The sequence below is a fragment of the Coptis chinensis genome, chromosome 4 (genome assembly GCF_015680905.1).
Source record: "Coptis chinensis isolate HL-2020 chromosome 4, ASM1568090v1, whole genome shotgun sequence".
Taxonomy (NCBI): domain Eukaryota; kingdom Viridiplantae; phylum Streptophyta; class Magnoliopsida; order Ranunculales; family Ranunculaceae; genus Coptis; species Coptis chinensis.
This window is the reverse complement of record NC_141459.1, coordinates 76,862,135-76,885,388: the sequence shown is the minus strand read 5'-3', so window position 1 is coordinate 76,885,388 and position 23,254 is coordinate 76,862,135. Positions and strand designations below refer to the sequence as shown.

At 34.8% G+C, this 23,254-nt stretch overlaps 1 long non-coding RNA gene across 1 annotated transcript; it reads left to right on the top strand.

The window, feature by feature from the left end:
* Positions 1-13,030: 13,030 nt before the first annotated feature.
* Positions 13,031-13,966, top strand: LOC147504880 (uncharacterized). Its single transcript, XR_015220475.1, has 3 exons — positions 13,031-13,125; positions 13,490-13,599; positions 13,680-13,966. It is a non-coding gene; the product is annotated as an uncharacterized LOC147504880 (long non-coding RNA).
* Positions 13,967-23,254: the final 9,288 nt, after the last annotated feature.

Here is a 23,254-nt window from a genome sequence, read left to right as displayed (position 1 = left end):
TGGCTCTTCATAAGAGTATTGTCTGGCAAGCCATGAGCTCTGCTTATATGTTTAATTATTACCAGTAATGTATGGCTCCATTTTGATAAGGACTTGTTTTTTGTTCTTGTTAATCCTGAATTTGAAGCCCCAACGAAGAAAATGAGGGCGGTATTACCGACTGAAATCAGTATGGAGGAACATATTTGGAACAGTAGTCAAGCAGGAGCGTTGGTTGCATCAGTGCTTCAAGGAGATTTGAGAGTATTGGGTAAGGCAATGTCATTGGACAAGATTGTTGAACCCAAAAGAAAAAGGCTTGCAACACGTTATTGTTAAAGGCAAGTGTCAATAACTTTGTCCCCTGTTGTTACTCTGCTTTGCATTTGAACAGAGTTCTTAACTTCTTTTCAATAATCTAGAACCTTATAGACTCGCTTTCAGATTGGTATGCTTTACTTTGACATATTTTTCTCATTTGTCTCTCATTCAAAATTGAAATGGCACTATGTTTCCTATTAGATAGTCATCTGCGTAGAAATCACATTGTCTAAGATGTAGAACTTTCATTGTTCATTAACTAAATGTTACCATTTTTTGGAAGTTAGGGTCATCAGTTTGATGGTTTAAGTGGTAGTTCTTGGCTTCACCGTTGTTGTAGGTGGCAAAATAGGTTAAGTTGTTCAAAGTTGACGATAACCTTGTTCATCATTCATTAACCTAATGTTACCAGTTTTTGGAAGTTAAGGTCATCAATTTGGTGTACTTCTTTGCTTCAATCGCCGTTGTAGGTGGCAAAATAGGTTAAGCCGTTAGGGTTGATGATAACCTTGTCAATGAATTGTAAGGATGACCGAGTATTTGCAACATGTAAAATCTGGACTTTGCATAATCGCGGTGACGGATTTGTTTAGTTAGTAGACTAATGCCTCTCGAATGAGTGCTCAATTAATTTGTGAATGTGGCTTAATTAATTGCGGCATGAATTGTGGTGTAGGACACGCTTATAATTTATGAGCGGTATTTTCTTCATAAATAATAGGAACCGCCTATTCTCATGTTTTTAATGTCAAAAATAATAAGTCGATTAGAGAAGAATACACGCTTATGTTGTGATAATTAAATTATTTGAAAGTTTTTGTCGGACACGTTAGTTGAATAGAAAGACCATAATAGCATCTCTTGGTGGACAAAACTACAAAGTGAATGGTACAACTAAATTTGGGTATCTGCTACACGTTTCACAATCTTTTCTGCAAAGAGATATTTGGAAGGTGGAGCTTTATTTATTTATTTATTTATTTATTTATTTTATTTGGTTAAGTTGGGTTTTCTGGACAAACATTCTCCATCAGTTCAAGTGCTAATAGACAAAATTTGAAACAGTAAAGTGATTGGAAAGACAGAGACCATTAACACCATTAAGCATAGTTTCATAACTATATTCTCAAGGATCTGTTTCATTCTATGAATTAAGTTGCTCGTGTGTTTCTTGCTTCCCTATGTGACGAGTACCTATTTTGAGTTTATTCCAATTCAAAGGTATCTTCTCCCCGCAGTTAATCAGATTGGCACGGTTCTGAGAATCCATTCAAGCAAAGACTAGACTCAAAAGTCGCGGGATGGGGTGTGATGGTTAGCCATCGAAGTGGTGAGACAGAGGATAATTTTATTGCAGATCTCTCTGTTGGCTTGGCAAGCGGACAGGTTTGAATATGGTTCTCCTTAGCCTGGTAGAAATGTTTTGTAATTTTCTTCGAATGTTGAGTTGATTTTTTTTTATTTTTCTCTTACAGATTAAAACAGTGCTCCTCTGCGGAATGAGCGGCTGGCTAAGTATAATCAAGTATTTCTCTCTTTCCTTTTTGTAGTTGGTGGCTTATCTATGTAAAATATGAAAGTGGCATAGCTTTCCTGGTTCTACATACGCAGCTATATCTTTTACATACTTCTGATCAAAGCACAAATACGTTCGAGAATGCAACAAAGACATTTGGTCATGTATACTCTACTTGTAATCTTATTTAATGATCTCAACTTTGATGCAGCTTTTAGCATTGAAGAGGAGCTTGGGAACGTGCGTTATCTTTGGTGAAGCTTTCAGATCTCCTTAGAAAATACTTGGATCACACCTAAAATTTTTTATCTTAAAAATAATGCATTGAAGCAAATTCACCACAAGGTTGAGAATGGAAACCAATGATTACCTTCGATCTAAAGCAAGTTTTTCAGACATTAGAAGTTTTTGGGTGCAACCAACCAGCTTATATAGGATTTTGATGAGGGACCTCTAGGGGTGAGGAAATCATGTTCTTTTCGTGTGTTTGAATAATCTTTTTCGGGGAGGGATGCGAGAGATATTTTACTTGACGGAAAGAATCTTGTTTCCATTTGTATTTGTTTTTGGTTAAAATGTAATGGTATAATGTTGAATGTGATATGTGTAACCTGTATCCGGACCTCAATTCCCTTGTTTTAAACAAAGTTGTTTGTAGTTTCTTGTTTGTGAATTTCTATTGCTTGGTCAAGAACAAAATTTAAAAAGTAGTTCTCAGAAAACATCGTAAATGTTTCTTGTTTGATTTGATCTCGCACCTCGCTTTGCCAAATTTTGATTTTATCTATCCCGAAATGCTTATAGACATCCTCTAAATTCTTCCCCGCTTTCAACTTGGACAAGAACGTGACCGCTTTTTTCGGTAAAGACATGAACGTTACTTGTAAGAAATGAATACGCATCTTGGCATGATCACTCAATCTATGTCACTGTGACCTAAAAAACGTACTCACCTTTGGGTAATTGGATACAAGTCAAGTTTGTCAAAATCCTCAATAGCTATTATGATGGGGAGACACGCTGACAATTTTAGGCTCTGGTCAAGTGAACGACGTTTGTAGACATCACGACCCTATCATGTTAGAATGGTCGAAATCGTGAATATTTTTGAGCCATGTATATATAATTCAATATACTAATTTTATACCTCATGGTGATTTATAGTTTGTGTTTTTGGTATTCACTGCCCATTTTATTATACTAGCCAAGACGCAAAAAAAATATTACGTGAGGAGAACTTAAAAGTTTTAGAGTTGGCTTGCTTTTCGGATGCTTTCAGAACTTCAATTCATTAGGTAATTAGCTCCAAGCATGTCTGTGTCAATGTGCGTGTGTAATCTACTAAGTTCATATTCTTTTGAAATCCCTTTTAAGTGAACTATACCAACATAGCGACTGCCAATATCACCATGAAACGAATGCACTTACTTATCCATCACATGCAATCAATAATGATAATTCTAACAGACCAAAAAACAAAACATGAAGAACGGACAAACTGACTTAGAATTAATCTCTAAATAATTGTACCAAACCAAACACGCACAGGACATATTATGTGATATGATGTTCCCTAGAGAAGGACCTATAAAACATCTATCACATCACCATCAGAACTTTGTAGGAATACTAACAAGTAAAAAAGCACAAGTTAACATAACAAAACACAAGTCTATATTGCATGCAAGTTCACAAAAAACGCAACGAATGGAGTTTTCGACTGCTTCTAAGAAAACATCATCAGCTTCGATTGTTTGCAGGAAATCAGCATCTTTAAAGAAGATTTTAATAGCATTCTCCTTCATATATGCTGCCGCATCAGGGCCACCATGACCATCAAACACCCCAAAGAAAGCACTTGGAGTTGGGCAACTACAGATTGACCCCAAGTACGAGGATAAGTCATCAATCTGAATGTGTTCATCTTCCATATATCTCCGCAAACCAATATAAGCATAGCTACCAGAACGGATGGTACAAATTGTAGATCGGAACATTCAATGGTGCCATCGGGGATGGAGTCGATGAGGCTTAAACTTCTGAACAATAAACAACTAAGATCGGTCATCTTTTCCTAGATACCTAAACAAAGATCAATTAACAACTCGCCATAAAGCATCCTATCCACTTCATCAATCTATAAGCATAAACAAGGAAAACACTAGTGTCCAACACAGTTCACAGAGAGTTTCACTGCTTGGGTAAATTATAGTTTTTCAGGGCATCATGTTTACATTCATTATTCAGCCTTAACAAACAGTTCTTGACAAATTGTATCTTCATAATGATGCACAACATCACCCTGTCCTAAAAAATCATGTTTGTCATGTCTCATACAGTGCCTTTTCACTCTTAAGTATAAGTTGATCATTCTCCCCTAGTTGTGGATTTCACTTCTTGTTGGAAACTAGAAGTACACTACTACTCTTAATTCGCTCGTGGAATCTTGCAACTCAGACAATTCTTATTTTTCCTATGGCATGCCTTATCCAACTACTTTTAGACTGTCTTTGTCCGCACTTCAATCTCTTGTACAAGGTGATATCCAAAGAAACAGGTATCTATCCTTTCATTTTCCAGAATTCAATCTCCTACTTGTCAAGTGTGTGTGGTGGAGAGTGGGTTTTATCTTTAGGCTCGCGAATTTCTGTGTCACTGTGAAAACAAAAGATAACATGGGTCGCAAACCAAAGTTTCACACACTCTACACTAATGTCACGTCTCCTAAGAAAGAAGCTACATAGTTAAACATGCAGTTAGACAGATTCTTATTGAAAAATAGTTTATCAATCAATTATGATTATTCATGAACCTACTCTCCTCTCTTTCTCACGATGTCTCTCTCCTCACATAAAATCTCACGGACACAGGTTCAAAACACCTAGTTGTAAAACAAGTCTTAACTCACAAACTCGTTCTTTCATCAATAACCCACAAACAAAAACTCTCCTTAAAAAATTCAAAATTTCCAACAATTCTCACACACACATACATAAAATCAAAAGCCCAGACCCAAATTCACAATTAAAAAAATATATATCATACCTTTTGGTTGATATAATCAACATTAAGAGCTAGGTCGGTAAGTTGAAGAGTACCATAACCAAGTTGAACATCAAGTTGTTCTAAATCAAGATCACCAAGTATATACTGCCCTAATTTCTTCTTCAAATGAATCTCCTTTATGGATTGCACACAAAAAATTTTGTTTTTGCTTTCTCCTTTATAGATTTTGGAGAGAGATCGGTGAAATTGGAGGAGAGAGAGATCGGTGAAATTGGAGAGCAAATTCTATTTTTTGCTTCGGTCAAATTTTGTTTCAAAAAATACCCTCTCATATTTCCTCATTTAGAACTCGCGATTGCTTCGGTCAAGTTTTTGTGACATCCGTTGGATTGCATCAGATGAATGGCTGGGATTCACTGTGCCCAGAATGTGGCTACAGTGCCTGTGGCTGTATCCCTCCCCTATATATATATATATTGTTGCGGGACTGTAGATGAAGGTTGCGATTTTTAAAATAGTGTAGAGTTGATAAACTAAATTAGTTGGACTTGTTGACTTTAGAGGAATTCAGCACAAACCTTGAAGTCAAAACTTGTTTAACCCTAAAAAACTCAATCATACAAGAAGAAGGAAATAAGGGCCAAACCATTGGAGCTGGTCTAAGACTCAAGTAGCTAAAATATCAGTACTGTACTAGCCAAAACTCATTGGTCGTGTAAACGTGTAATAAAATTTGGGGGTTGACTTATTCTAGAGAAATAGAGAATAAAAATAATGGGTGAATTAATAAGAACATTTAACTTCATCAGTTAAGTTCTAGAACTAACTTTAGTTTCACTCAAATTTGAGCTGTGCTCTTTCTATGAGAGCTACATTCTCTTCGGATAGATTTGAACATAGCACATATGCAACCTAGTTGCAATAAACTAGCAACTAGCACCTGAAACATGTGTACCTCCATCTGTACTTTTCTGGACCTTATTTTTCTCAAGAGCCTTCAACTGGAAGTACTACTTGCGCAGTTGCAGTAAACTTACTTAAGTAAACCCAATTATAGATATATGTAGAACCTAATTTTATATCCTCTCAAACAAAATTTCAAGATATCAATTGTCGATATTAATTTTTTTAAGTTAGACTAGAGAGTTGATTAATTGTTTAGGGATTATTAGTATCACAATCACTCTGCTACAAGTGGGTGGTGTACTTAACTGCATGAAATTGATGCAGAGCTAATTTTAAGGTTTCAGTTTTAAATGCTGGATATTGTGTATATATGGCGGCTTGTATGCCTCATTATGATTTTATTCTAACCAACCTTTACCTACTATAAGGATGGGACCTAACTCTCGTAGGTTAGGTACCAATAGCGAACTAATTCAAACAATTTTGACAAGTTCGTTAGTTCATCCAAAGCTCACAAGTTAATTTGTCCTAGTATATATGTTGCATGTAGTAGATATGTGTTAAAATCTTTGAGGTTGTAGTTATAACCATTAATTCCATGAAAGAATTTGGATTCTGTTAGAATATTTCTCTTATAAATCAAGTAATTAAGATATAAAATCATCTTCGGTCGAATATACTAATTATGGTTTTCATACAAGTCCATGTGTGGTTATAATTTCTGGCTGCACTTTCTATGAGAGCTACATTCCTTTTGGATCTAAACATAGCATGCATCCAAAACTATTTTAAAACATATCATATTCTATGAGAGCTACATTCCTTTTGGATCTAAACATAGCATGCATCCAAAACTATTTTAAAACATATCATAGTCATGCACACTTCCTTATTTATTGGAGTCAAGCTTTTGCTTCAGAAGCCCTTCAATTCAGAAATCAAAACTTATCTCCTTCAATAGTTCTATCTTATCTAGACCTCATAAATTAAAGTAGGTAGGCTATTTTGTTGCCAAGGCATGAATCAAATTTCATGAAGTGAGATTTGTCTTTGCCAATATGAACATAACCAGGTGTTCAGAGGATGCTCCAATTAATCCGGGTTGTGTTGTTCTAAAATACTTCTGTACGATGCAAACACTGCTAGTGAATTATATTTGCTTGCAAATTAATTAAACTGAAATTGATCATCGATCAATATATAGCTTGGTGAAACTAGTAGCCATGCCCTGTTAGTATAAATGACTTAAAAGAGGGGATGTATGGCACATTTAGATTTTGTATAATGTACCTCTGTTGTATAATGTACCTCAATCCAGGGGCGGATGTAGATTTTCCACAAGGGGTTAAAGCCAGGGCTGGCTCTGAGGGGTAGGTAGCATAGGCAGCTGCCTAGGGCCCCACAAAATAGCCCACTAAAAAGGCCCCAACTTGATATAACCAATGCAATACTTGGTCCAATTTTGTGTAAAATGCCTCTATCTGGAGTCAAACTTGGGCTGAAGGTTCTAACCAGTAGATCACTCATATTTTGATGTTAAGAGAACTTTAAAATTAATTATTACTTATAAACAATATGCATATAATTTTTCACTAGATATTTTGAGTTTAACAAAAGCCCAATTTTAAAAACTCGCTTAGGGCCCCACAATCTCAGAGCCAGACCTGTTATTAGCCTTAATTAATTACCACTACTATTTAGTTTTTGATCTATTTAGTTTTTGATTTTTTGGAGGTATAATTAATAAATAGTGACCACTATATTATGTTTTGGAGCAAAATTAGAAGGCTATAGCTAGGGCATGGAATCGGGTCGGGTAGACCTAAATCCGACCCGACCCGATTACCGAATACATCGGGTTCAGGTCGATTTTTATTTCCATTTATGTATTCGGGTCGGATTCGGATTCGGATATGTCGGATTCGGATTCTGATATAATTTTTGGGCTTTTTTTGAATTTTAAGTGTTATCCGATCGGGTTCTGTCGGGTTCGGATCGGATTCGGGTATTCAATTTCAGTTTTAACCGAGTTCGGATTCGGATATTGTGAAACTATTTGGATTTGGATTCGGATATAGCTAGGGGTGCCAATGGGTACCCGATTACCCGAAACCGAAACCGAATGTTCAGGTTCTAGGTCTTAAAAAGTTAGACCCATTTAAAATGGGTCATTAAAAACCGAACCGATAAAGAACCGAAATCGTTGAACCGAATAGTAAAAAACCCGTGGGTATCCTAACCGAAACCGGAACCGATTATTATGATTTCAATATTTAAAATTTAGTATTATATTATATTTAAGATAATCAAACTCATACATTATAATATAAAATATATTTTTTACGTGTAAAAGTCTATTAAATATATATAGCATAATAGTGAATGTGTTAAATGTATATTTTATAATTATATGTTAAACAAGTGTATCATAGATGTTAATAATAATGTCAACGTATATATAATGAATTAACTAATATATTTTATATTTATTAACTTATGAACGTGTATATTTAAATAGGATATACATACTTGATATATTGTGGTACACACACTTATTATAAACCAATATATAGTGTTCATGTTAAAAATTAGTGATGAGATATAATTGTAAGACGCATGTACTCTCATGTTCGATTTAAAATGCGAGTTAATACACGTGTACAAATATATGTGTATGCACGTAAAATATATTAAGGTAACAAATATATGTGATTACACGTGTACACGATCGAGTTAATACAAGAAAACAAATATATGTGTATGCACGTAAAAAAAAAATCAAAATTATAAAGTTAGATATTTGATTATTTTAATTTCTATATCAAAAATTTAAATTATCACATGAATTGTAAATGTTTTGACGTGTATAATTGATACGTATTCATAAATTGATGTAAATATGATTGTTGATACATCACTAATTATATATAAAATATTATCATGTAGGAAAATAAAAATAAGTTTTAGTGTTTAAATGATTGAAATTATTTAATAATCATAATAAATAATAAAGACCCGAATTAGAGCCGAAACCGATAAAAACCTGTGGGTTTTTATAGTTTTGGGTTGGATTCTATAATTCTCATACTAAAACCATTGAGAACCGAAACCGATAAAACCGTAAATAGTAAAATCCAAACCAAAACCGCTAACCCGACCCAAAATGGACCCGTTGACACCCCTAGATATAACCATATCCGATCCGAACCCGACCCGATCCCTGCCCTAGCTATAGCCCCGGACAGCCAACTCATATCTGCCCCTGCCTATAAAAATTATTGACACGCATCACATACAATAATTCAACATTCGACTGCTAAATTATCTCGTATATGAGTTGATATTTGGTAGTAGGAGCTTAGTCACTAGATCGTGGAGCGAGAGCGGAAGTGGGATCGTGACAGCGCCCAAGTTGGGAAGCTCTGTAATCTAGAGCGCCTCCAGAGCGCCGATTAAATATTATACATAATACATTATATTTAACTCAAATAAGGATTAATCACATAGATTTGTGCAAAAAAATCCCAAATGATTAATCACATATCTTATTTTTTGGTTACAAAAGTCAGTTTGAAGTGAATATGTGATTAAGTCACAAGGAAATAAGGAATAAAAACAAAAAATGTACAGTCGTGTAGACGTGTAGTGAAACACTCAAACTCCCAAGTGACCAAGTCCCACCAAAGTTTCTTGTACCGAGAAAACCATTTTTACTGTTTAAAAACCAGTTTCATTAAAACTAAAACTACTGTGTTTCTCTTTCTAAAACCACTCTTCCATTTTCAAGCTAAACATCCCTCTTCTCCAGTATTGTAACAATATATCCCATGAGTTCATAACTAAATTTAAAGTTTGAAGTTATTTCAGCCACTATATTTTCCTTTCAATGAAGCAATTCGAGATGGGCTTCATCTCACTCTATCGTGAAATCAATTTTGGATTTCATACTCTTTAGTGCAAATTGATTCATTAAAGCAATTCATGTGTGCGCATCAGTTATCACTATGTGGGTTATTGGATTTGTGTTTGTGTGGGACGATTTGACTATTCCCATGAGAGCGCGATTGCAAGAAACACAGAGCGCGATTTACAAATTCTGAGAGCGCGGTTTTGCATCTAGAGCGCAAGAGCGCAAATTTAGAGCGGAATCGGTGAGGGTGTACTACGGTTTGTGTGACTAAGAGTAGGAGCGCAGAATGCGGATTACGTAATGAACGAAAGAATTTTAATCATTCAACTAAAAGAACTACGAGACAAGTACTACATAGTACGTACTATACAATTTGTCGCGAAACTCCTACAGATACAAACAGAAACATATAATACGCAAGATTGACATTGGTGTCTGACATTTTATATATACTTCAAAATTAAGAAGGATTTTTGTCTACCCATACCTACATTTTTTTTTTTTTTATGATAAAAAATAACTCATGGTCATCAGCATCTTTTTTTCTTTTTTGTTCTTGTTCAATACGTGAACAGCCCTATAACACGAATCAATTTTGTCAAACATGCAGAAAAGATAAATGAGCACGTGTGTATTTGAAGTTTTTTTTGGCTTCTTTCTTACAATGTCATATTACAAAGCATGTGGCTTTACGCACACTGGCTCGATCACTTTACATGAAAAAGCCCAATTTTCCGAGTTAGGTGTTCTACACACTGTTCTCATTTGTGAGTCAAGATTTTGATTCTAAACGCCCATTATGGTGGTATATTATTTCATTCAACTTAATTTTATCTTAGACTCAAAAAGTTGGTGGTTCTCTATACAACTATACCATTCATCCACAAGTCCATGAAAAAGCTGACTTTTTGTTCATTTTTTTGTTTCGCTCCTATATCTACATGTGCGATCGAGGTACGGTGTGGTGGTTGAAGTATATGTATGCATGCCTTCATATGAGATCACTGAGGAGCTCAAAATCTGACTGATTTGGCAACTACTTTTTTCTAAAAAAATATATTTAAAGGGTTAAGACAGACTTACACTGGTTACATTGAAAGATTCTAACCCGTAGGCTTACATTGCCCGAAAGCTCATCAACCCCAAAAGAAACTTTAGCCTGAAGGCTTACCAATCCCGAAGAGACCCTAGCCTGAAGGCTCTCACCCATCACATAATTACACAAAAAAGAAATCCCAACCAACATGTACTTTGTGGAATTTGAACTTGCAACATCTCTCATGTGGAGAGGAGTACATCACAACCAACTTAGCTAGAAGCTCTTGTGTAGCCCTCTCTTACATATAGTGTATCGGTGTTACGATCTAATATATAGTTTAGAACTTTAGATACTGGTGCTACACTTTTCGACCGATATGCATAAGTCATTGACAAGTCCAGGATCACAAAATTAATTAACCAATCTCACTAATTATTTGATGCTAATGAGATGAGTAGCTAGGAACATGCATGACTAGTATGGCAGTTAGTGACCACTTTAATTTGAGATATTGATGTCAATGTCTGTATCATAATGGAACTATCATGAAAGTTGAAACAGGCGGCCAAGTTAAGAATACAAGAACTAAGCGATCAAATTATTAGTTAAACATGTCTGTTATATGAACTCCAAAGAAACTTTACCATGAAAAACAATGAATTAGAAGCTAATTTTTTGTGGAGATGTTCTTTCCACAATATAGATCAGCCTTATAAAAAATCAACATATTTGAAGATGTCTAGACGTATCAAAATTTGCTTACAATGTCATAAAATTATCTAAAGGTCTAGATTTTTCAAATTTCAAATCAACTTTTGACAAGGGTAAGCATTTTCGATTGGGCTGATTTTTTGTAGAAAGATTTTCTATTATGAGAAAACTTATTTTCAACAAAAATTAGCCCTCAATTCATCTTATAAATCCACCTTTTGGCGGTGGAGTTCATATAACGGACCGGGCTCATTAATTAAATGTCAAACTTCCTCTAATCCTTGATAACAGATTTGAGCCAATCACAAAAAGCATGACCTAAAGCCTTAATAATACCAGAGATTGCGTTTAATCTCCTTGCTTAAAAAACCGGTACATTAAAACCCCTTCAAATCCTAACCACTCACAAAACCTCCCTATTTTTTTTAAAATAATAAGCTGACAAAAATACCCCCCCTACTAATGTACCTGTGAACTTGTGAATCCTTCTATTTTCTCTCTTCCTTCTCTTTAGCTTTTTAGATCTAAAATTTCTTCTCCTACAAATCTAAATTCACATAGTTAAGATGGCAAAACAAAAGAAAAAATGGTTGAATCACCAACAAAAACTATGAAAGCAACAAAAGAAAAAAAATGAGAACTCTACAATCTCGAAAAAAGCTGAAAAAAAAAAAAAACTTTCAAGTTCTAGAAGAGATGGAGATGAAATTGAGAAGATGATGCTCCAAAAACTTGTGAACAAACCAAATCCGTGAGAATCTTCAACCTTTAATCATATTTCTATAAATTTGTATGAAAAAAAATAAATTTTCATATGCGAGTAAATACGAATTTACGTTTGTTTAGTGATTTTACTATGTATTTTCTAGTTTTCATAGTTTTGCAATTTCATTATGCATTTTTATGTTTGTGTAGTAGTTATACTATGCATTTTATATTTTTTAAGTAATAGTTTTTACTCTGCATTCTTAATTTATACTGTGTTTGTTTTTTCATGTTTGTGTAATGTGTGGTGATAGTTTTACTCTGCATTTTTAAATTTGCGTAGTAGTTTTACTATGCATTCTTAAATTTATATAGTAGCTTTATTATGCATTTTCATGTTTGTGTTGTAGTTTTACTCTGTATTTTTAAATTTGCGTAGTAGTTTTACTATGCATTCTTAAATTTGCATAGTAACTTTACTTTGCATTTTCATGTTAGTGGACACTAAACAGACAAAAATATGGTGGGTTTCTCACTAGTAGGCTAGCAATGACTTAGGTCTTAGACTAGTAAGGCTACAAACGAAACTCCGATCCACTATGTTCCAGTCCAAATCCTCTCTCTCTCTCAATTGATCGATCGAACGAGAACCCTACAATTTCAAGCCTCGTCTACTCCAATTTCTAGTGAGATATCCACCAAAACGAGTTCTCTTTTGGGAGGGGTACTATGAAGTCCACAATTTCAAGTTTAGTTTTCGGTGTTTGTAGAAGTCTTGGAATGAAATACTATGAAGTCCTTTACTCTCTCTCTATTTCCCGACACCACCATAAACTCTATTTACTCTCTTTTTATTTCCCAACAAAAGATTACTCAAATCTTTTGAAATGAAAAAACTTGCAATTTACTTATTTTTCTTACTGTTTATGGTAGATTATTGATTGGTACGTGTTCTTCCACCTCCCCAAGGAAGTAGTGAAGCTAATTGGATGTTCTCCACCAAAGTGTCTATATTTCCTATCATTTGCATGGGTAAGCATCTTCCATGTAATTTAATTACTGAAGTTGAATGTGTAGTCTGTGGTTAGTCTGCATTCTTATATTTACAAACTAAATTCACAAAATCTCTGAAGATGTAGTCTGTGGTTACTCTGCATTCTTATATTTGCGTAGTAGTTTTAGTCTTGAAGTTGAATGTGTAGTCTGTGGTTACTCTGCATTCTTATATTTGCATAGTAGTTTTAGTCTTGAAGTTGAATGTGTAGTCTGTGGTTAGTCTGCATTCTTATATTTTGCGCACTAAATTTACAAAAATCTCTGAAGATGTAGTATGTGGTTACTCTGCATTCTTATACATTTACATAATTTTGGTATTTTTTTGTTCAATTGAATGCAGCAAGAGAGGGTGGTGGAATCTATTAGATGTAGGCGTCAGGAGCTAAGGTTGCCAGATATGGATTTGATGAAAGATATCAAAGTTGGAGCATGCCCACAACAAGGAGCATCGTAAGAACTTCACTTCCCAAACTTAAATGTCTTTTTAATCTCTTATCTCTTATTTGAAACTTCTTTTTTGGCATTTTCAGTTCAGATTGTGGATTATTCATCATTATGTTCGTGAATGCTATAATATGTGGAAAAGCTATGCAAGATATAACGGTAGAAGACGCGAGACAATTGAAGATTGACCTGACATATGAGATTGTATCAAGCCAATAAGAAAAATGGGATCCAAAAGAAGAATGCAAGAAATGAAGAGCTGATTTTCCATATTTCTAGTTGATTACGTTGTGTTTATTTGTGGTAAAATATTGGAACCATTCTAACTTGGGAGTGTTCGATTATGATGTACTATTACTGTTAATGTGTTGGAGTTGTTTAGTATTCATGTTATGCATATTCAGTCTTTGCTGGATTATACTTTTTTGTATAATTACTTGAGAATTGCTAGCGTCCTGCCCCTTTAAAGGGGTAGGACCGTCCTACCACACTAGAAACAAACTATAGTGACCATTTACCTGTAAACATTTAAAACTGATTTAACTCAATTGACTCACATCTTTTCTCAAACACCACCACAAGCAATCTCCATCCAAAGAAGACCAAATCCAACACCGCCATCGTCTGAACCGCCATCACTGCGACCTTTCTCATCTTTATCATATTTTGTTACAATTAATTGTTGATAATTTTTTTTATTAACCTTTTTCATTTGATTTTTCATTTTCTTCTTTTCTTCCTCTCCACACCACCACCAACTATCAAAACATCATACATCATATATAGTTGATTTTGAAATTATTGTAGTTCACTTGTTGTAAACATGGTGATGGGGTTACTTATTAATGGTTAACTTTTTATGGGGGGTGTCCAATTTCTAGAAGATTTACATCTCAAACTTGAAGGCATCTATTTTGATGCTATGATGTTATGCTTTTGTTGTATCTCAAACAAAGAACATTAAGTGTTGATTCTTCTTTTGTTTGAAAAAAAAAATTACTCACCTTAACGGATTCCGGCAGCCGGAACTAATGGGTGCTGCATTTGTTAAAAAAGAGAGAGAAGAAAGTGAGTCAACTCATTAATTGACTTGTTCTCAAAAATTAATTAATAGGTGAAAACCTTTAGAATAGGTGAAAAAGTTTTAGTATTTTCTTGTTTGTAGTGTGGTTAGGGCGGTCCTACCCCTTTAAAGAGGGCGGGGACGCTAGCAATCCTCTAATTACTTTGCCAAAACATTTTATTATGATGGATGAAATTAAGATCAATTAAATTCATTTCATAAAATATTAATATTATAATTAAATTATAAGGTTTTTAATAGATAAACGTTTTTTAAGGAAATATTATATTGTAAAAAAATGTAATAAATGTAATAAATGTTGAGGGCCTAATGAGGGCCCTTTCTCTATCCCCTCAAAGACTTGAGGTTAAGCACCAATATAATTATCTATATTTGTGAATCCAAGATTACTTGAAAAATCACTTTTTGTCATAATAACATACTTCATTATGGTAGTTATTAAGAAGCTATTTATTGTCGTCGCAAACACATAATCTCCAAACAACCGATCACCATTTCATCCTCTATCGCTAAATTGGATAGCAAAGCTAGCTTAAACATCTACTAGTTGATGCTATGTAAATTTAACTAGTGTTTGATTTATATATATTGACTATGTAAAAATACATTTACATAGTTTCGCAATGGGAGTAATCTATAAAGTTAAAAAAATTACTATGTAAATTTAAGTTTTCATAGGTCAAGTTACTATGTAAATATAGATTTACATATATAATGACTATGTAAACATACATTTACATATATTCTGTTAGGTGTCACGACGCTAATTTCATTTCCAAAAGTTACTATGTAAATTTAAGTTTTCATAGCTTTAGTGACTATGCAAATATAGTTTTACATATATTTGCCTATGTAAAAATATATTTACATATATTTGGTCAGGTGTCGAGAATTTTTCAATCCCAAAAATTACTATGTAAATATAGATCTACATATATAATGACTATGTAAAAATACATTTACATATATTCTATCAGGTGTCAGGCTAATTTCATTCCCAAAAGTTAATATGTAAAACTATCTTTACACAGTAATATAAAACCTCTTTTGACTAGCTGTTTTAAAAATCTCCAACTAAAAAACGTAACATATAAAATCCAACATCAGAAAAAAGAAAGCAAGTTCATCGACATCTTGTTTTTCATATTCGAGCAACATAAAAAAAATAAATGAAAAAATACAAATTCATTGACATCTTACTTTTATATAAGAGAAACCATAAAAGAATAGATAATTGAACCAGTGCAGAGTATGTTGTAGGAGTGGAGCCCACTCTTGGGTTGCGGTGGCCATGGCAAGGGCCCTTGTTCTTCTTCCTACCTCTTGCAGCACCCGTGTTGTGCTTTTGTTTCTTGTCTGGTCTCCCCATATTCTTTTTCAGATCCGGTGGTAGTAAATCAAGCACACTTGGTATCTTAGCAGGCATTTTACTATTCTCCACAGGTACTATAGCTCTTGAATAACTATCGCGGAATGTTTGAGAATAGAAGAAGTTATCACATTCAATCCATCAACCAAAATGGAGCATAGTGCGTGCGCACAAGGGAATCCTTCGATTCTCCACCAATTACAAGAAGACTTCTATTCAAGTCAACCGAGTGAGTATGAGTAGCACGCACCTCAAAAATACCCTCCCTTGACTTGAGAACCCCCAAATTTCTCCCCACCTCGATCTTCTCAGCCAATAAAGTTTCCATAGACGGACATAAGATAGTAGTCCAGCTCCTAGACGACTCCCGCTGATCAGACATCATTTTCATAATTTTCCCACGGATCTTGTCCACCATTGCAGTGATAGGCAAGTGACGTTCCAGCAAGATTCAAAAGTTGAAGTTTTCCTCAATATTGGAACACCACCAAGAAATTTCTGTCCTATACCAGTCAAAATAGGCAAAGAAGCAACTTTAACATATTTTTCATCATATACAGCAGAAAATATAGAAGAACTAACAACCAAATCTGTAGAAGTAGAAAAAGGATCCTGAAAAGAGACTTTGAAACTAGAACTAGCGTCGCGTAAAGCTAAAAATTCTCTCTACGATGCCGTTATCAAGAATGTATCAAAACCTTTAACCAAATTGAAACAAACAAGGGATTGAAGCTTCGAGTCAGTATCTGTCACAATACACGCTTCGAATCCCTTACAAAAGAAAGTTATATAGACAATGGAGTAAGGTCAGACCACTTTTTAGAAATTGTACGCTTCAAATCACCAATTATGCCATTAGTCCCAACACAGACACTCCTAATTTGCGTCTCGTAGATAATAACAAAAAGAACAGTCTCATCCATGTCTGCATTTGCAAAAAACAACAAAGAAAAACTGATGAATCTATGTAAATGTATTTTTACATAGTTATATATTTGTAAATCTATATTTACATAGGTATGCAGTATTTTCAGCAGCCATATATCCGTAAATCTATATTTACATAGGTATGCAATATTTTCAACATTTAAAGCATGACAATATCACCAATTTAAATTTTAATGACATGAATCTAACGAAGAAGAGAATAAGTAAAATTAAAATAAAGAAGAAGATTGAAAAGAGGATAATCAAAAGTTCAAAGAAGTGTATTGAAAAGAGGTTAAAACAAAAGTTAAAATAAGAAGATTTCTCTCATGCCAAACCTTATTCTTTAATGATGTGAGAATGAAGAGATCAAATCGCGAAAATAAAACTCAACTCCGAGCTTAAATCGGTGTGTTCTTTGTGTCATTGTTGGTTAAAAATGGCGAGAATAAAAACCCCAAAACAGAGTTGTGTGCTGGAAAAGAAAAAGAGTAAAAAAGGAAATCAATTTTGTTTGGAATTTAAAAATAGACCGAAATTTTATTACTTTAGCAAAAATAGAGAGTTTATTTCATAAAAGCTTAAAAATAGGATGGTTTAATATGTTGGGCCGACATGGGGGAGGTTTTGAGTAATGGATTAGGAAGGCAGGGGTGTGAGCCACATTTCTTGTTAACAATACAGTTGGACGTTATTTTCCTCAAGTGACACGAAATCATTAGTTAGGTTTACTCACCAAGTATGCACTCACAGACATAGTTCTTATTGCACGCTTGTGGAAAACCCTAATCTATGAAAAGCTCCAAAAGTAGTACTCGCCATCAATTCACACCTTTAACAGTCCCAATCAAATGGGAACAAATGAAAGTCTAACTTAAGTTTCCGTTTCTAAGATGATCATCATATATGAAGAAGGCATTTTATAGTAATAATATTCTTTTGCATCTACACATACCACAATATATATACTTGCATCGATGGATTTAATTATATACCACTTGTCAAAAGCTTATGGCGTGGTCTCTCTCTTACATAGGCGTCGTGATATCCAACCACGTGTCGACGTCGCTTTGGATAGAAAGGTGTTGGATGTGCTCTTGTCCTTATCTTAACACTTGTTAAGCTCAAACTACGCAAGCTCCATTATATTGTACTTTTGAGTTTTGATTGCCATGAAAGCTTTAAGGTCAATGACAAATTGACATGGTTGATGATTCCAAATATAGCAATATCTAGTACTACACTCTTCCTGGTGATCGATGATCTAGATCATGTTGAAAAATGTCGATCCATATGTATATTAGCTTAGACTCTTTACACGTCATTTTAGTGCGAAAACTTTGAAGTACGTTGTCTAATTTGCGAGTTATATACTTATATACGCTATGTTCCGGATAAACATAGACCAAGTTTTACTTTAGGTCATGCTGGTGGCCAAGGAGAGGATTCCATCAGAGTATCAGAGGATAAATTTGAATTTGTTCGTAGATTTGGCTGCTGAGGGTGTAGTGGGCAAATATCGTACTTAAAGATATTACAATTGATATTTCAAAACTTGAAACATTGACATAAAGGTCAATGTTTCGGTATATTTCGGGGTTATGTTTAAACATTTGCAGGTATTGAGCGGGAAAAGAGGAGGAAGAGGACAAGAGACACGTGTCAAATATTGGATGGGTCAAAGCTAAATCAAGATACTAAATAATGACTGGAAGTGTAAGAGAAGATTCATTAGTTGATCATCAGAAAAATAATTATAAAGAGGAGAGAGAAATAGAGAGAAACAAAGAGAGAAATTGTAAACTGTTATCACAAATCAATAAACACAGATCCATTTCATCTTCTTCCTTTATTATGTTTCATTCATTCTATTCATTAAGATTGTGTGATCTTAGAGTATAAGAGAGAAAGTGTTTTGAGACATCACATTGGCGCTGTCTGTGCATCGAGAATAAGAAAATTTGAAGTTTTCTTCTTCTTCGATATAGAATCCATAATTTGAAAGGTGAGTAATATAGTGATATGTGAATCATCATGGCTCCAAGGAAGAAAAAAAACAGCAAAAGAGTGGATAACGATAATCAATTGCAAACAAGAAATACAAGAGCTTCCGAGAGTCGGCGATATCAGGAGGAGAACATGGAAGGTAGCACTTCAATTCAGGAAATTCTGAAAGGTTGAAGGAAGTGGAGAAGCAAAATGCGATATTACTAAAGGAGAACCAAGAGATGAAGAAGGGGAGTCCGAGTGTGGTTGTAAAGGATATCCAGGGAAAAGAGGAAAAGGAATGTAGTTCTAAATCAGGTAGTCATTTTGTGGAAAAAGCATCGGAAAAACATGAAAGAAGTACAGAAGCATCGCCGATACTTGAAATGCTGATACATCAACCCATAACTAAAGAGATGATACAGGAGATGATGTAAAACCAGTTTATGGAAAAGACTTCTGCTTCGATAAAGAAATTGGCAGACGATGTCAGTAGAAATCCGATACATTAGACCGTCGAGATGATGCCCATTCCACCAAAGTTCAAACTTCCGAAGTTCACCCAATATGATGGGACGTCATATCTGATAGACCATCTATTCGAATATCGGCATCAGTTTTCGATATACAAAGGTACAGCTTATCTGGATTCATTATTATGTAAATCTTTTTCTGCAAGCCTGAAGGGGAAAGCGTTGAAGTGGTTCTGTTCTCTATCGGAAGGGTCAATATCATGTTATCGGGAGATTGAAGAGAACTTTTTGTCAAATTATGGTCATCAGTGAGTAAAACCGAAGCAGGTGTCAGTCTTGTTCTAGCTTAAGCAAGGAAAAAAGGAATCTTTAAAGATTATCTTATCTCGGTTCAAGGGCGGAGGCACAGCTAGTGGAGCATTTAGATCAATCGGAAATAACAGCAGTAATGGCATTTCAGACAGGACTTATTCCAGGTTCTGACATGCACAAATATATGCTTCGGAAGGAGATCAAAACTCTGAGAGAGTTATATGATAAGATTGAGAAAGATGTGCAACTTGAGGAGGGAATTATGGCAGCATCAAATTAGTCGGTATTACAGGTATCGGAATCAAGTAAGTCTACTAAAGAGGATAACTATAATAAGTCTGATAAGAGGAAGACAGTAGATTCTTATGCAAAGGTGGAGAACCAACCATCACAGAAAAAGAGGTTTGAAAGGTCGCTGGAAGAGGAGTTAGACCCAAGCAATTATATCGCCATTAACACAACAGTGGAGGATATCTTAAGAAGGGTGGGAAAATAACCTTATTTCCAACATCTGATTCACAAGCTTAGAGAAATAGAAGATAAACATTTCTGTAATTTCCATAAGGTCAAAAATCATGAAACCAATAAATGTTTACAGTTGCTCAGAAAGGTAGACAGGTTAATGCAAGATGGGAAGCTTCGCGAGTTCAGAGCAGATGCTCGGCCAGAAGTAACGACGATGGTGAATGGTAAGCCTTTAGAAGTAATCAACATGATTTACAAAGGAGTTATCCCATAGAAGAAGATTATAAGAGATAAAATCAGAAAGATATAAACAGTAAAGGAAGTGTTAGAGGTGAACACAGAGCCGATACCAGTGAACCCATCATTAGTAGCGGCGAGCATACCTGGAGCTATTATGTTTGTTCCTGATGATTTGTCAAAGGTGATGTTACCTCATGACAATGCATTGTTAATTACATTAAAGATATCTGGCTATGATGTGCAGAAAATATTGGTGGATTGCGGAAGTTCGGTCAATATTCTGTTTTAGAAAGCATATACAGGTATCAGATTTGATGAGTCGCACTTGAAGGAGCCACAGTTTAATTTGTATGGCTTTAATGGAACTTCAACTAGACCAGCGGCAGAAATAAAGTTGCCAGTAAGGGCAGGTCCACAAACAATAATGACTAAGTTTATAGTCATCAAGCATCACTCGTATCATAATGCTATATTGGGAAGAAAATGGATATATGCTATGAGAGCGGTTCCCAGTACTTTTTATCAAGTTATCAAATTTCCAACTATTTTTGGGCTACATGAGATACGAGGTGATCAGTCATAATCTAAGAAATGCAATTTTGTTACTGTAAAAGGTATGATGAAATAGAAGAATATACATACTGGGGGCATCTCGGAAGACATCAAATAGCAATTAGCAGAGGATTTATCTCTAAAATCCAATACCAGGAAGAATCAGTAGGATTTTAGATTTACATCAGAGCTGAAGACGGAGATGGAAGTAGTTCCAAGCAAAACAATGGAGGAGGTACAAAAAGTTAATATCGGTCAGAATGATGAAAATTATTTCACTTTTATCGGAGCAGAGCTGAGTGTGGGGGTCAGACAAAATTTGGTAGATTTCTTAAGGACAAATAAAGATATATTCTCTTGGTCGATGGCATATCTTCTGGGTATAGACCCTCTTATATGTTCTCATAAGTTGAATATGCGAGAAAGAGCAGTTCCTGTGCATCAGAAGCATAGAAAGGTTCGGCCGATATATGCGGTTGCAGTGCAAAATGAAATAAAAAACTATGTTGGAATGTGGAATCATCAAAGAAATCGATAACTCAGAATGGGTGGCAAATATTGTTGTTGTCCCAAAAAAGAAAGACAAGGTGAGGATTTGTGTGGATTTTACAGATGTTAACAAAGAATGTCCGAAAGATTACTATCCGATGCCCAGAATTGATGAATTGGTCGATAGAACAGCGGGTTTTGAATTGTTGAGTTTTTGTGATGGGCATTTAGGATATTTTCAAGTTGTCATGGAAGTTTTAGATCAGTTAAAAACAGCATTCGTTGTGGAAGGAGGTCTTTACTGTTTTGTTCGAATGTCATTTGGTCTAAAAAATGCTGGAGCAACATATCAGTGATTAGTTGAGAAAATGTTTACGCATTTGATTAAACATATTGTGGAAGTCTATATCGATAATATAGTAATCAAATAAAACAAAGCAGAAGATCATGTTAAAGACCTTGATACAGTGTTTCAGATATTCAGACAATTTAATATGAAGCTCAACCTAGAGAAATGTATTTTCGTGGTAAGTTTAGGTAAATTTATGGGGTATATAGTCACAAAAAGAGGAATAGATGTGAATCCATACCAAATTCGAGCTATTCAGCAGATGCCTTCTCCGAGTACTAGGAAGTAGATACAGAAGCTGATAGGAAGAATTGTAGCTTTAAATAGGTTCATATCAAGAACTTCCGACCGATGCAAACCTTTATTCAAATTGCTGAAGAAAAATATAAAGTTCATGTGGGAGGAAGAATGTGAAGAGGCTTTCTCAGATTTAAAGAAGTATCTCCAAGATGTGCCAACTTTGATAAAGCTGGAGGAAGGTGATACTTTATTTTTATATTTAGCAGTATCAGATTTTGCTATTAGCTCGGCATTAGTAAAAGTGGAAAATGGGGCTGAGTGACCTATTTATTTTCAATCTAAAACCATGCTGGAGACTGAAACTCGATATTCGATGTTGGAAAAATATGCATTAGCACTTCTTTATTCCATTCAAAGGTTGAAGCCTTATTTTCAAGCCCATTTAGTCATTGTTATGACAAATCTTCCGTTAAAACATACTTTGGCCAAAACAGCCAAGTCAGGGAGAATGGCAAAATGATCGGTTCTTATAGATGAATTTGGAATTGAGTATCGGAATAGAGTTTCAAAAAAGAGCCAAGTGTTAGCGGATTTTCTAGCAGATTTTCCCACTGAAGATGAAAATTAGGATATTTAAGAAGATAGTGGTTTATAGTTGAAAGAACCTGATGATGTAATGGATGAGGATGATCCATGGGCTGGTACAAATGGGTGGATACTTTTTGTCGATAGGTCATTAGGTCAAAAGGGATGTGGTATCGGAGCAGTTTTGATAACACCAGATAATCAGAGATTGGAATCAGCAGTTACCTTAGGATTCCATGCGTCTAATAACGAGGCAGAACATGAGGCCTTGATTACAGGATTGGAAATGGCTACATCATTAAATGTCAAAGAATTATCTGTATTCAGTGATTCTCAGCTAGTAGTAAGTCAAATTAATGGAGGATATGCAGCTAAATGTGATAATATGATTGATTATTTGAACTTCGTCAGAAAGAAGCTTCAGAATTTCAGCAGAATCAAATTTCAGCATCTTGATCGAGGAGAAAATCGATATGCAGATGATTTAGCATATGTTGCTGTTATGCTGGAAAATACAGAAGGATGTGTGTTGCAAGTGGGTGTCCAGCAGCATCCGAGTATCGATATAAAGCATCTTGAGATTATGGAGA